Raw genomic sequence first — 11,322 nt, 5'->3', positions numbered from 1 at the left:
GCATATATCCTCTCAAGTTAAGAAGAGAGGATGGCAGTGCAGGGGTAATCAGAGAGGACTGAGCATTGCAAACAGGATGCCCAGGTTGGTTAGTGACAAGCATGTTTTGGGAGTTATGCCCCAAAATGGATCATTCCTAACTTTCTCTGAAGAAGTAGGCTTGGAGATGGATTGTCTATGCCCATGTGGTGGGGATGAGAATACAGGAGACAGAAGTTCCCTCTTTTCCTGGGAGGTTGGACTCGATTTCTGTAGGTCCCTTCCGACCCCTACAGTTCTGTGGATGTACCTGAAGGCCTTTCCTGTACTTCATCTGGAGGTTTTTTTCCTCATGAGAAGAGCGATGGGCTCAGTGGGAATGAACTTTCGTTCCTGAGTGCCCATGCCTTAGACGAGCTGCTTGTGAAGGTCTCCCCCACAGGACAACATCCCTTGCTCTGCCTTTCAACTTGCTGCTCATGCCTGCCTTCCCTGTCACAGCTGTGCTCTGTTTGTCTTTCATCATCCCACCATTAAACATTCTTCAACTTTACTTCTTCCACCACCAGCTTCTCCTGCCCACATCGTTCTTCCTGGTGGCTTTTCCCTGCCCCCCACACTCTCAGGTCCTGGTGTGTGCTGCACTCCCCCTCCACCATTCCCTCCTGCTCCGTCCAGTTCGGTTGCCCTCCCCACAAGCACAGAGCCATTATCTCAGGGAAGGGCCTTGAGCACCCCCCTTGGTTTAGCCTTGTGCTTCCTCTCGCTTGGTCGCCCCCCTCCCTTACCCAGGTCTGCAAATCACTCCTTCCCATGTCAGCCAGCAAATTGGTTTATCCTCCCCCCATCCCAGCTTTCATTACCTTGCCGAAATGAAGCGATATCTCCTCGGCGGAGGCTTCCCGTCGCTGCAGCCAGTACCCAAATCATGAGAGCTGGCATAATAAATGAAGACAAAGTGCTGGCGGCCTGGGCCATCTCTCCCACTGCGCCACTAGCCGCTGCCAGCTTCATTATTCGCTTAAGTTGCCGGAGAAAATTACTTAACCCTGACCCGTGTATTAGGGCCCTGTATTAATGCTGCGACAGGCGTCTCTTACAGCAAAGAACAATTTATTAGAGCCGAAACAGGCTGCTTTTCTCTGTCATTTTTCCAATCTGAGCTTTGAACACACATCATTAAACTTGTCTGACTCTCTCCTCTTCTCCATCATTCCTTTTTTATTTTTTTAAACAGAAGGCGCTGGAGAGAATGGAGATTGTTCTGAACTCGCTGAATGCCTCGGACTTTGCCCCCTCCTTTCTCCCTTTATGCTCTTTCCTCCAAACACAGCCCATGTCTTGTCTCTGTCTAGTTCACCCTTACTTTCCTCTGTAGCCACACTTCTATTTTTCAAACTCTTCCTCCTGAAATGTTCTCATTCTCTGCTTGCAGCTGTTTGTTTTGCCAGTCCCTCTTTGCACAGGTGTCACACTCGCTTTCCATGAGTTCAGCTAATCCTGCTTTTCACTCCATAACTGGCTAATCTCATCACTTTTTCCTCTGTGCCAAGCTGGAGAAAAGATGCTGGGAAGTCCATGCAGGTCCCACCTGGAGTGTTGTGTCCAGTTCTGGGCTCCCTGGGATAAAAAAGACAGGGATCTCCTGGACAGAGTCCAGAGGAGGCTACGGAGATGATGAAGGGCCTGGAGCATCTCCCCTGTGAGGAAAGGCTGAGTGAGCTGGGGCTGTTCAGCCTGGAGAAAAGAAGACTAAGGGGGGACCTTATTAATGTTTATCAATATCTCAAGTATGGGATGCAGGGGGAATGGTCAGCCCCTTTTCAGTGTCTGTGGGGACAGGACAAGGGGCAATGGCTGCAAGTTGGAGCACAGGAAGTTCCACACCAACATGGGGAAGAACTTTTCCCCAGTGAGGATGAGGGAGCCCTGGGACAGGCTGCCCAGGGGGTGTGGAGTCTCCTTCTCTGGAGAGATTCCAGCCCCGTCTGGACGCCGCCCTGTGCAATATGAGCTGGGGAGCTGCTTTGGCAGGGGGGTTGGACCCCATGAGCACTTGAGGTCCCTTCCAACCCCTATGATTCTCTGATTCTCTCTGTGTCAACACAGGGTCTGCCCTATCTTGCCCTGCCCTGGCACTCCCTGGGACACCAGGGGTCATCAGAGCATCTGGGAGTTGCCATTTGAGATGATTTCCGCACTTTTACCCTTATCCCGCGCTGTACAAGGGATGAGGGTGCTAACCACTGTTTGGTGCACCACACCACCCAGCAGTGCCCCCACAGTGTGAGCACCAGGAAGGGTTTCAGCAAGACTGGTTCTGTGCGTGTGTCCCCCTGAAGGGCCTTTCTTCTTTCTTCCCAAAATACTTCCCTGTGCTTTGGTGTGGTTCAGTTATGCTCTTTTTTTATACTTGACTTATAATAAGATCTAGAGTAGAGCATGGTAGTAATACAGAAATGTGGTCAAAATAATTGATGTCCCTTTTGATTCCCACACTGACAGACCAAATGGAGGCAGAGAGAATTTAGATACAGGGTGATGGCCAAGAAAGTAACAATAAATAGGAACATTGGTCACTTTAGCTCAGTAGTATTGAAGCTGCATGCAGTGTCTTGTTTGTCTTAATTTGCTTTTTTCTCTCTCATTGTATACCATCTATCAACTTTCATGTTGTTTTCTCACTGACCCATTTAATGAAATGATTGTGTAGATCTTATATCACTGTAGTATTTAAGTTCTGTCTTTTCTTTTTCCCCTTTTTAGCGCTTTCCACTGCTTGAGAAGCTGTAATCCTCTCTTCTCTTTCCCATCCATCTTCTTGTGTTATCTCAGTCACTGTCCTTGGCTCACTGTCACTACTTGGCTCTTTTCCCCCCAGACACCTCCCCTTTCTGTTCCTTTTACATATTCCAGTTGTCCCCTTTCCCAGTCTCATTCCATTCTAGTCATTATAATTGACACTTCAGAGCCATCAATTGGGATGGATTTAGCAGGAGGGTGAGCATGCAGTCTCTCCCCTCTTTGACTTCATGATGGGCTGCAGAGAGAGAGGATGAAAAGCAGCCATACAAACTCTTCCTCAGACCTCATTGTTGCAGCTTTGCAAAATTGGTGGCAGAATACTGTCTGAAGAAGAAAATAGCTAGTAGTGGAGTCTTTTGCAAATGCCTGAGCATTTTTTGTTTGAGATGCAAGGCCTAGACTTCCCTACTTGAAAGCAACCTGGGCTATGTGAGCACAGAACAATAAATAACTCAGACTGGGTATCTAAAGTTGGAGGTTACCAGCTTACAGTAACCTCTGTGGAGTCTCAGCTGCTTGGCAAGAGGGCAGTGTGTGTCCAGCTGCTCAGGGCTGAATGCTTAGTCCCTGGGTCAGGCTGCCTATCATGCTCTTGTATCCCTCTGGCAGGAGATCATATTAGCTGAGGAGCTGGCATGAAATCTATGTTGGCTTTATTATCAGTTGTATTAGACCAGAGCTACCTATTAATACAGGAACTTCCTCTTTATCCATTAGCTGACTGGTCATATTAAAAACTCAAGGCTAAGCCCTCAGCATCTTTAGAGGAAAACTAGGTAAGTAACCCAAAATTTCAACACAAACTATTCATGACAAGCATTCTTCTCCATTTCCATTTTACTGGTGATTTGAATAAGAAATGGGCAAAAAATGGATGCTTTGTTAAAGAGGAAAGGCTAAATATACAGATCCTCACAAGTCAAACCAGCTTCAAAGATTTCTATCTCTGGCTCTGGGCCTACTCTTAACTGTCTGTTAACAACTTGGTTTTTGCCAGTAATTGTCCCATGGGCATAAGTGAATGAAGAGAAATTGCTAAGGATTGAATAGATCTTGGTGACCACTCTGCCCTCCAGCTAGCTTTCCAAGAGACCATATATTCTTGGATGTGTTCTCTACTTGTCAGCAATGAAACTTGGTGCTAAAATGAGAGGCCTTTCCTTGTGTGGAGGTTCTGCTTCGGTCTGGATCTCCCAGAGGGGATGGTGATTGCTGGAACTCAACACATGGTCGTGGGTGGATGGGATTAGGCTAGGAAGAGGTAGGAGATCTGCCTGGGGTGGAGGTTAGGAGAGACTGTGCTGCTTTATGCAGAACTCCACACACTGTGGCAGTGAGCACTTCTGTCTGCCTTCACATTCTCCTGCATGATCTAGATGAGAAGTAGCCCATTTAACTTCTACAGGTATTTCAGTTTTCACATCAATTTATTGTGAGTGCCATGCTGGATTGAGTTTTCTGCAGTCTGTAGACTAAGACAATTTGCCCCTCCTCCTGAGCCTAGAGGAAAGGCTTTTCTCAAAAGAAGAGGGAAATTTGGTCCCCCCATTTTATTTCTATCTGCAGCTGCTCACCTGACACTGACTCCACTGTTGCAGCTTTTCTCATCAGTATGGACCTTGCCAAAGACCCCTTTGTCATCTCAAAATAGGATTTTTGACAATCTTAAGTAGAGCATTGGCAGTAGACTAACAACAAAAAAGTCCTAAGAGCTAAAACATTAACTAATATTAACTATGGGAGTAATGGGTTAGATAGATGACTCTAATTTAGTAGAACTTTTATTATCTTCCTACCCACTGCAAATCTGTCTGGCTTGCCAAAGGTTTATATTGAAAAAAAGAAGGAAAATTAAAGTGATGGGGTGTTTTTTTTTTTTAATTTTCATTTCATCATGCACATGCAAGGCAGAGGAAGTTCAACTTTTTATCCCAGTCCCATCCCCTAGTGTTTGTGTACTGGATGAATTTTCAAGGCTGCTTACCTTCCCGAAGGGAGAGAAAGTTATTTCTGGCAATGTCAGGAATCAAGGGGATTCTGTAGCTATTTGTCAGGGGAGTGACTGTGAGCTGAAGGACAGCAAATTCATGAAGACACACACGGTGCATGAGGTGGCTTAGGGGCTGGTGGGCTGTATCACAACAGTGGTACCTCTAAAATATGGGAAATATCTCAGGAGTTACACATGGGAAGAATGGTGCAAAAGCTGGATCAGAGTACAGCCCTAGGGTAGTTTTATTCCACTTGCATGCTGTTCCTGTGAGGAAGACAGGCACAGGTCCTAGGCTTTAGCCACTTGTTGGGGAAGCAGCTAATGAGAGGCATGGCCATGCATGACGTCTCCATGCAGCTGGGAGGGAAGCCAACACTTCTGTGCAGTTTCTTCTTTGGCCATTGAGGAAGGTGATTAAGATGAGGTGTTAGCTGGACCTTTAGGAACTGAACAGCAGCAGTGGGCTTTTGGTTATGAGTGTGCAGGTTCTCCATCACATAAAGCATCTTTCCAGCCACTACAACTGCTAATCTTTGGAACTCCTTCGTTGTTTTTACCTCAGATGTGGGCAGGGGGGTCACTGGGGCTGACAGGGAGAGGAGGGGTGGAGGAGATGGCAGTGAGAGTGAGAAGGTATGGTTGGTTGTTGCAGCTGCCCTTCTGCTGGGAGTCCCTCCCGAATTCCTTGCCACTCTGCTGCTTAGCCTGATAGCTCCTCTAAGTTCTCTAATCACCTTCTTGCTGTAATGAGCCTCTCATCTCACTGATGGAAATCAGGGTATTTGGTTATGAAAGGGACACTGTTAATAACACGATCTCTCCCTTCCCTCCTCCATCCCCCACTCCCCCTGCCAGCCCCCCTCCCGGCTCTCCACACAATTCTCTCAATTAACGATAGGCAGAAATTAATTTTTCCCCTGGACTGAAACAATTGCTTGGCGGAGGATTGCCAGCTCAGCTCCAGATAGGGACCTTTCCCAGCAGGGCCCAGAGAAAGGAGGAGAGACCGAGGCGATAAGCAGGGCCCTATCAGCAGCCACAGGACGCAGTAATACAAATGTTATCCTTAGAAATGTATTTAAAGAGGATATGTTTATAATTCGAAGGGGATTGTCAGGCTGCTCCCCTCCCCCTCCCCGCAGAGCCGTGCTGCTGCCTTCTTCCTTGCCATGAAGCACTCTCAACCCTCCAAAAGGCTTGGCAATGTCAGCACTGCAGGTTCCCCTGGCCACAGCACGGGGTGGGAGGGGATGCCTGAGTGTAGTGCTGGGAATGTGCATGGAAGGCCACAGCACCCTCTGGCAAAAGCCAAAAGCTAGGTAAGGCAGTGAGCAGGATCTGCTCAGGGGACAGGAGCATGTAGCACGTCTTCTTGGGTCTTGAGCAACAAGAGACAAGGATCAGGTATATATGCTGTGCAGAAGGAGAGTGGTGGAAGGAGGAATAAGCAAATACATGGAGATAAGGGAGTCCTGGCTCAGGCTGGTCCTGTGGATAGGAGGAGGTTAAGTCAAGCCTGAGGCAGGGATCCAGCTGTTGTTGCATGCAGCTGTGTTCCAGTTCATGCTTGTGGCTCAGAAAATGCTGTCCTCTTGGCTCCTTTCTAAAGCTACACATTTATAGATCCCATATGTATAATAGCTCTATGTTTAAAAATAAGCCAGCCAGCCCAACCTACAGATACCAGTCAACCTGCAAGGGTACTCCAACGAGCATGCCCCTGGCTGAAGCACCTAGCCTGGTTCACATATCCAGTGAGTAGAGCACCTTTACCTTCTTCTCAAATAAGGAGTGACAGTGCATCCAATGAGGCCTTCTGGCAGCCCCTGCTTGTCTAATTTAGGCAGACGTGTGACTTGCCCTGCAGCCCTATGGAAGACCTTCTGATCTCACTGCAACAAGTGCATGATTGCAAGATGCAGGGACAGCAGGAGAGGAGCGAGATACTTGACAGAGGACTTTCCAATGATTATAACTGCAAAAAGCATTATTCCAGCCTCCTTGAGGATTCACCAGTCCTTGTGATCACCACTTTGGGCTGTCCCAGCTTGTTTTGAGGCCTATAGCTTTTGAAATGCCCCTTGTTCTTGCTGAGGGCAAGCTAGCACGCTCTTCCTGCCACCCAGCGTTAACATCCACAATGTTCCAGCCCTTGCCAGCATCAGAGGTGCCACTGCCAGCTCTCTGCTGTGATGATAAACGTATTTCTTTTCTGAACATGAGAGCATCCTCAGGGGACTTAGCTGGGTCCCTGAGGCCAGCCAGGAGACTGCTGAGTGTCCCTCTGGGTGTCTCAGAGGTCACTGTTGTTAACGCAGGCAACGGCATGTAAACAGGCACTGCAGTAAGAACCTAGACCGTTGCAGTCCTACAGAAGTCCTTGATTTATTGCCAAATAAATCTATTATCAAATAAAACATGTTAGATAAGTAGCTTCATGACCAGGCTTTCAGTTGCAAGGCTAACGGGATTCCTGTAATTTATTTAGTGGTTCTTCAGTTCCTGCCTTTCTTGAACTCAGTTTCTCTTTTTATTTAGTTCTTGCTTCCAAGTCACAGCATTATTGACATCCTGGTTACTATATTTAAATGTCCTTTCCACTGAAGAATCCAAGTAAATTTCTCTTCATTCTTTAATGTCCTGAGGAGCTCTGTTTGTGATGCCTTGTCTCTTGCCTGCCACAGTAATAATCACATTTGTTTTATGTTGCCTCACACTTATATTTACAGTGTCTTCTCCACAGCAATCAGGAGTTTGGCTTGGCTGTATCAGCAAGAGTGGCACGTTGTCACAAGTCCCAACCACGTACTCCACACATGGCCATTGCTCAGCTGACTGCTTGCAGCCACAAAGTCCCTGTGAATCCTGACTGAGGTAGGATCTTCATCTCTACTTGGTTCTCAGCACACAATGCTGGAAGGGGGGGTGGCCCTCATATGCACCAGTTTCCACAAACCTTCACTTCAGCTCATTTTGTCTCCAGCATGCAGACTTTGCCCATCCTCTGCCAGATGTGTGAAGGCAGGCAGCAGTCTAAGAAGGTGCAGAGTATCTTTATGACTAGTGGGACAGCAAGGGTGGAGGAAAAGATTTGATAGACCCTCCTGGCCTGCCAGTTCAGGGAAGCACTATTAGACTAGAGAAGGTCTGATTCAGTGTGTCTAAAGAAATTATGCATTTCATACAAAATTCATTTATTGGTCTGAAGTGGGAAAATCTCTTCCATTTGCTCTCTGCAAGTGAAATCTTTTGGATGCATGCAGAGATACTGTGCTCAAACAATAAGCCCTGTACACCAGCCCATGTTTAAGGAGACTAGCTTGATCCACTGGGAAATTAAAATGCAACATTTACATACAGGCCTCACTTTCTATCTTACTTTGAGTTCATAGCTAGAAAGTTCTTTTAGATATCTCCCCATGGTGTACTAGGGTGTCTGGAAATTAAGCACAGGTCTGTCACAGGACACTGAAATACAGGTCATCCCTGATTATTGGGACAATCAGGAATTCTTCAAAGTCCATGTTAAATGAACACCAAAGTTGCTGGTAAATAAGGAACATAAATGTAGGTCTAGGTTTCACTTTATCTTCAAAGACACTCAAGAAACGGAGCGTATTAGGGAAACACTACCTGATACTTGTAGAACAGTAACCAGAAATAAACCAAACTTCTCTGCCCCACAGCCATTAGCAAGAGTCCTGATGTTGGGCCAAGAAAGAGCATTGACTGCAGAGGAAAAAGAATAATTAACTACTGTCTGTAAAAGAATGCAGACAGGATATCCACCCCACAAATGACATAAAACAATCAGCAAAGGAAATCACCGAATTTCAGGGGCTTTCTGTCTCTCCCCACTCCTGCCCTGACTCCCTCAGCAGCTTGATTTTTCCCTGAGATGCCAGTACTGCCAGATAACTGCCTTGGATGAACATGCAATGATGCTGACTGTTGTAACCTCTGTTGCAGGTGATTATGTGGGGATGGGACTTGTGATTCCAGGGCCGTGGGAGTCACCGATTTGAACTGTGGCCAGCTTCTTTGGCAACACCCATGGAATAATGATGCTGGGGTGAGGGAAGGCCACAGAGGTGTCTTTGCAGTCAACTGATGAACTTGAGCTCCTCTGTTGAAGTTCCTGGGTTCTTCTCATACTGATTCTTCCCTCAGCGTCTCCCACTGTTGCCAACCCGAGACTTCTCAGTAAGGTTCCACAACTGGAGTCACCTATCCTGGTGACAGTAACATTAATTCCTTTTTAATTTTTATTTGGTAGTAGTAGAATATTCTTAATAGGGCAGTGGCATGCCCAGCTACCCAGAAAGGGCTTGAGGCTGCCACTAGAAATCAAGAACAGTTATGTGGCCTTCCTTTACTAGCAGGGGTTCCCATGAAGCCAGTGATCCAAGTGGTAGGTGGAGAAATTAAGCTCCAAAAATGTGTTTGGTACTGCAGCACTGTTCTCCCTAGCCATGTTGCTGGGGATAGTATTCACAGGCTGTAGCTCAACACACATGGCCATAGCCTTATTGACAGCTTCCTCCCTTCCCTGCCATCTTCTAGCTTTTGTCACTGGGCTGCTCATGCTGAGCCAGCCTGGCAGCACTCACCTCTCACAGTTGTCTGCGTTGGTGGACTGGCACCTCCAGATGGGCACCATCCAAAGCACAGACTGTGCCAGCTGCCAGGGAGAGGCACCAGGGAGAGTCTTGTCATGTGCAGAGCCTCACAGATAGAATTTCTTTCCACATTCAGGTGCTGTTTAAGCTTGGACAGTGGTGGAAGTTGGAGCGTTCCTACAAGATGGGTGGACAAAGCCTGTTAGTTACATCAAGACACTGTTTTGGGCTTGGGTTATTTTTTTCTAAAGACACAGAGAGAAAGTATACCCCTTTCAGGTAAGAGCCAGATCTCTGAGCCAGGGTACATCCCACCAAACCCACACAGCTTGACCAAAGTGCCAGTATGAGACTTTCCAATGGGAAGTTCACAGCTTGACAGCCAAAGTCTTCAGAAACTCCTTCCGGGTGGTGGGGTGGGAGGGAAACGTGGCAGTACAGCTTTGTCCACCATGCACTTCTTCACTCCCTCCCTTTCAGCCCTGTCCTTTCTCAATACCCAGGAAAGATTAACTCCTCTCCGCGCACCAGAGAAAGTTATTATCATTAATGAAGAATTAAAAGGGAGCGATTAATAAAGAGCCCTTATCTGGCAGCGAGGAGGAGGCTGGACAATGAGAGGAAGATGGAGAAAATTAAAAACAATAAATATAGAGCGTAAAAGGAGGCGAGCACTGCTCCCACTTGTTAGATCGCAGCTGCATCTCCTGAGGGGGGAAGGCTCCAAATTGCTAATTACTGCCTCTGAAAAGACCTCGCTCTGATATGTTTTCTGCTGAAAGGTTCCCATTAATGAAGCAGCGATGATGCCGTTTCCCTTTGACTTGCCTTCAATTCCCTCCCTGAGCTTCCTCCCAAGCCGGGAACAATGAGGCCCTGGGAGCTGGCGGCTCCCACAGGCCTCTCGGAGAGTAGGCCGGGGGCAGCCGAGTGAGGGGAGCCGAGCCGGCTGTGAAATATGGAGGGGGGAGATAAGGCAAAGACAGAGGAAAGAGGCTCACTCCCAGGAGCCCAGGGAAAATTTGCAGTTATTATGAAGGAGATGAGACAGATTAAAAGCCCTTGTGTTCTGCGCTGCCCTTTTATTTAGTGGCTTCATCTCCGAGATGAAAGAAGTTGGAAATGACTTTCTCCGCATTTTGCTGCAAGAAGCTTCACGGCACATTTTTTGACTTTATTCCTTCCTTTGTCTCTTGTCCCCTTTCTGTCTCTCTCTTTTTCCTTTTAACCCCTGGAAGGTTTTGCTGAGAAGCATCATGGGACCAGGCAAGAGCATTTGCTGTGGTAGAGCAATGACCCCTCTACTCTCTCCATACTACTGGGCGATACCTCTCCTTCTGCCCGCTGGAGAGGGAGCTGGGCAAAGGCGCTGCAGCAATACGCTGCTAGCATCCAGCTCAGCTGCCTCTCCTGCTGACCTCAGAAATGTCCCTCACCACTAACAACTCCTCTCCCACTTCCAGGCCCAGGAACAGTTCACCACTGGTGACCACAGTTTCTGGCCAGGGATAAGAAACCTGTACACACAAAACCCAGTGATGGATAATAATCTATTTGGGCTAAGAGTCCTGAACATTTTGTAACCCCTAGAACATTTCAGAGCAAAACTAGTGCTGAGAAGATGGGCCAGTTTCCACTGTTCATGCAGGGAACCTGCAGAAGTGCCCAGAGAGTAAATAATTTGTCAGGGATGTGGGATGAAGTTGAGCGCAGGCAAAATTTATGGTCGCTGGCCCATGTCAGAGTGAACCAGGACAGAAATAGCATCAACTGCTCAAAATCAGATTACTCCAACTGCCCTGTTGTGTTTCTCCAACTCCTATTCTCAATTTTCTCAGTTTTCCTTGTACACATCAATGTTTCATTGCTTCACCTCGTTGGTTCTTGGGACTCTTGCAATCGTAAAAGGAGCTTTACCCTGTCTTT

Source organism: Gallinula chloropus (genome assembly GCF_964237585.1).
Source record: "Gallinula chloropus genome assembly, chromosome: 4".
In the NCBI taxonomy this organism is placed as follows: Eukaryota; Metazoa; Chordata; class Aves; order Gruiformes; family Rallidae; genus Gallinula; species Gallinula chloropus.
Note: the sequence above shows the minus strand (reverse complement) of the source record.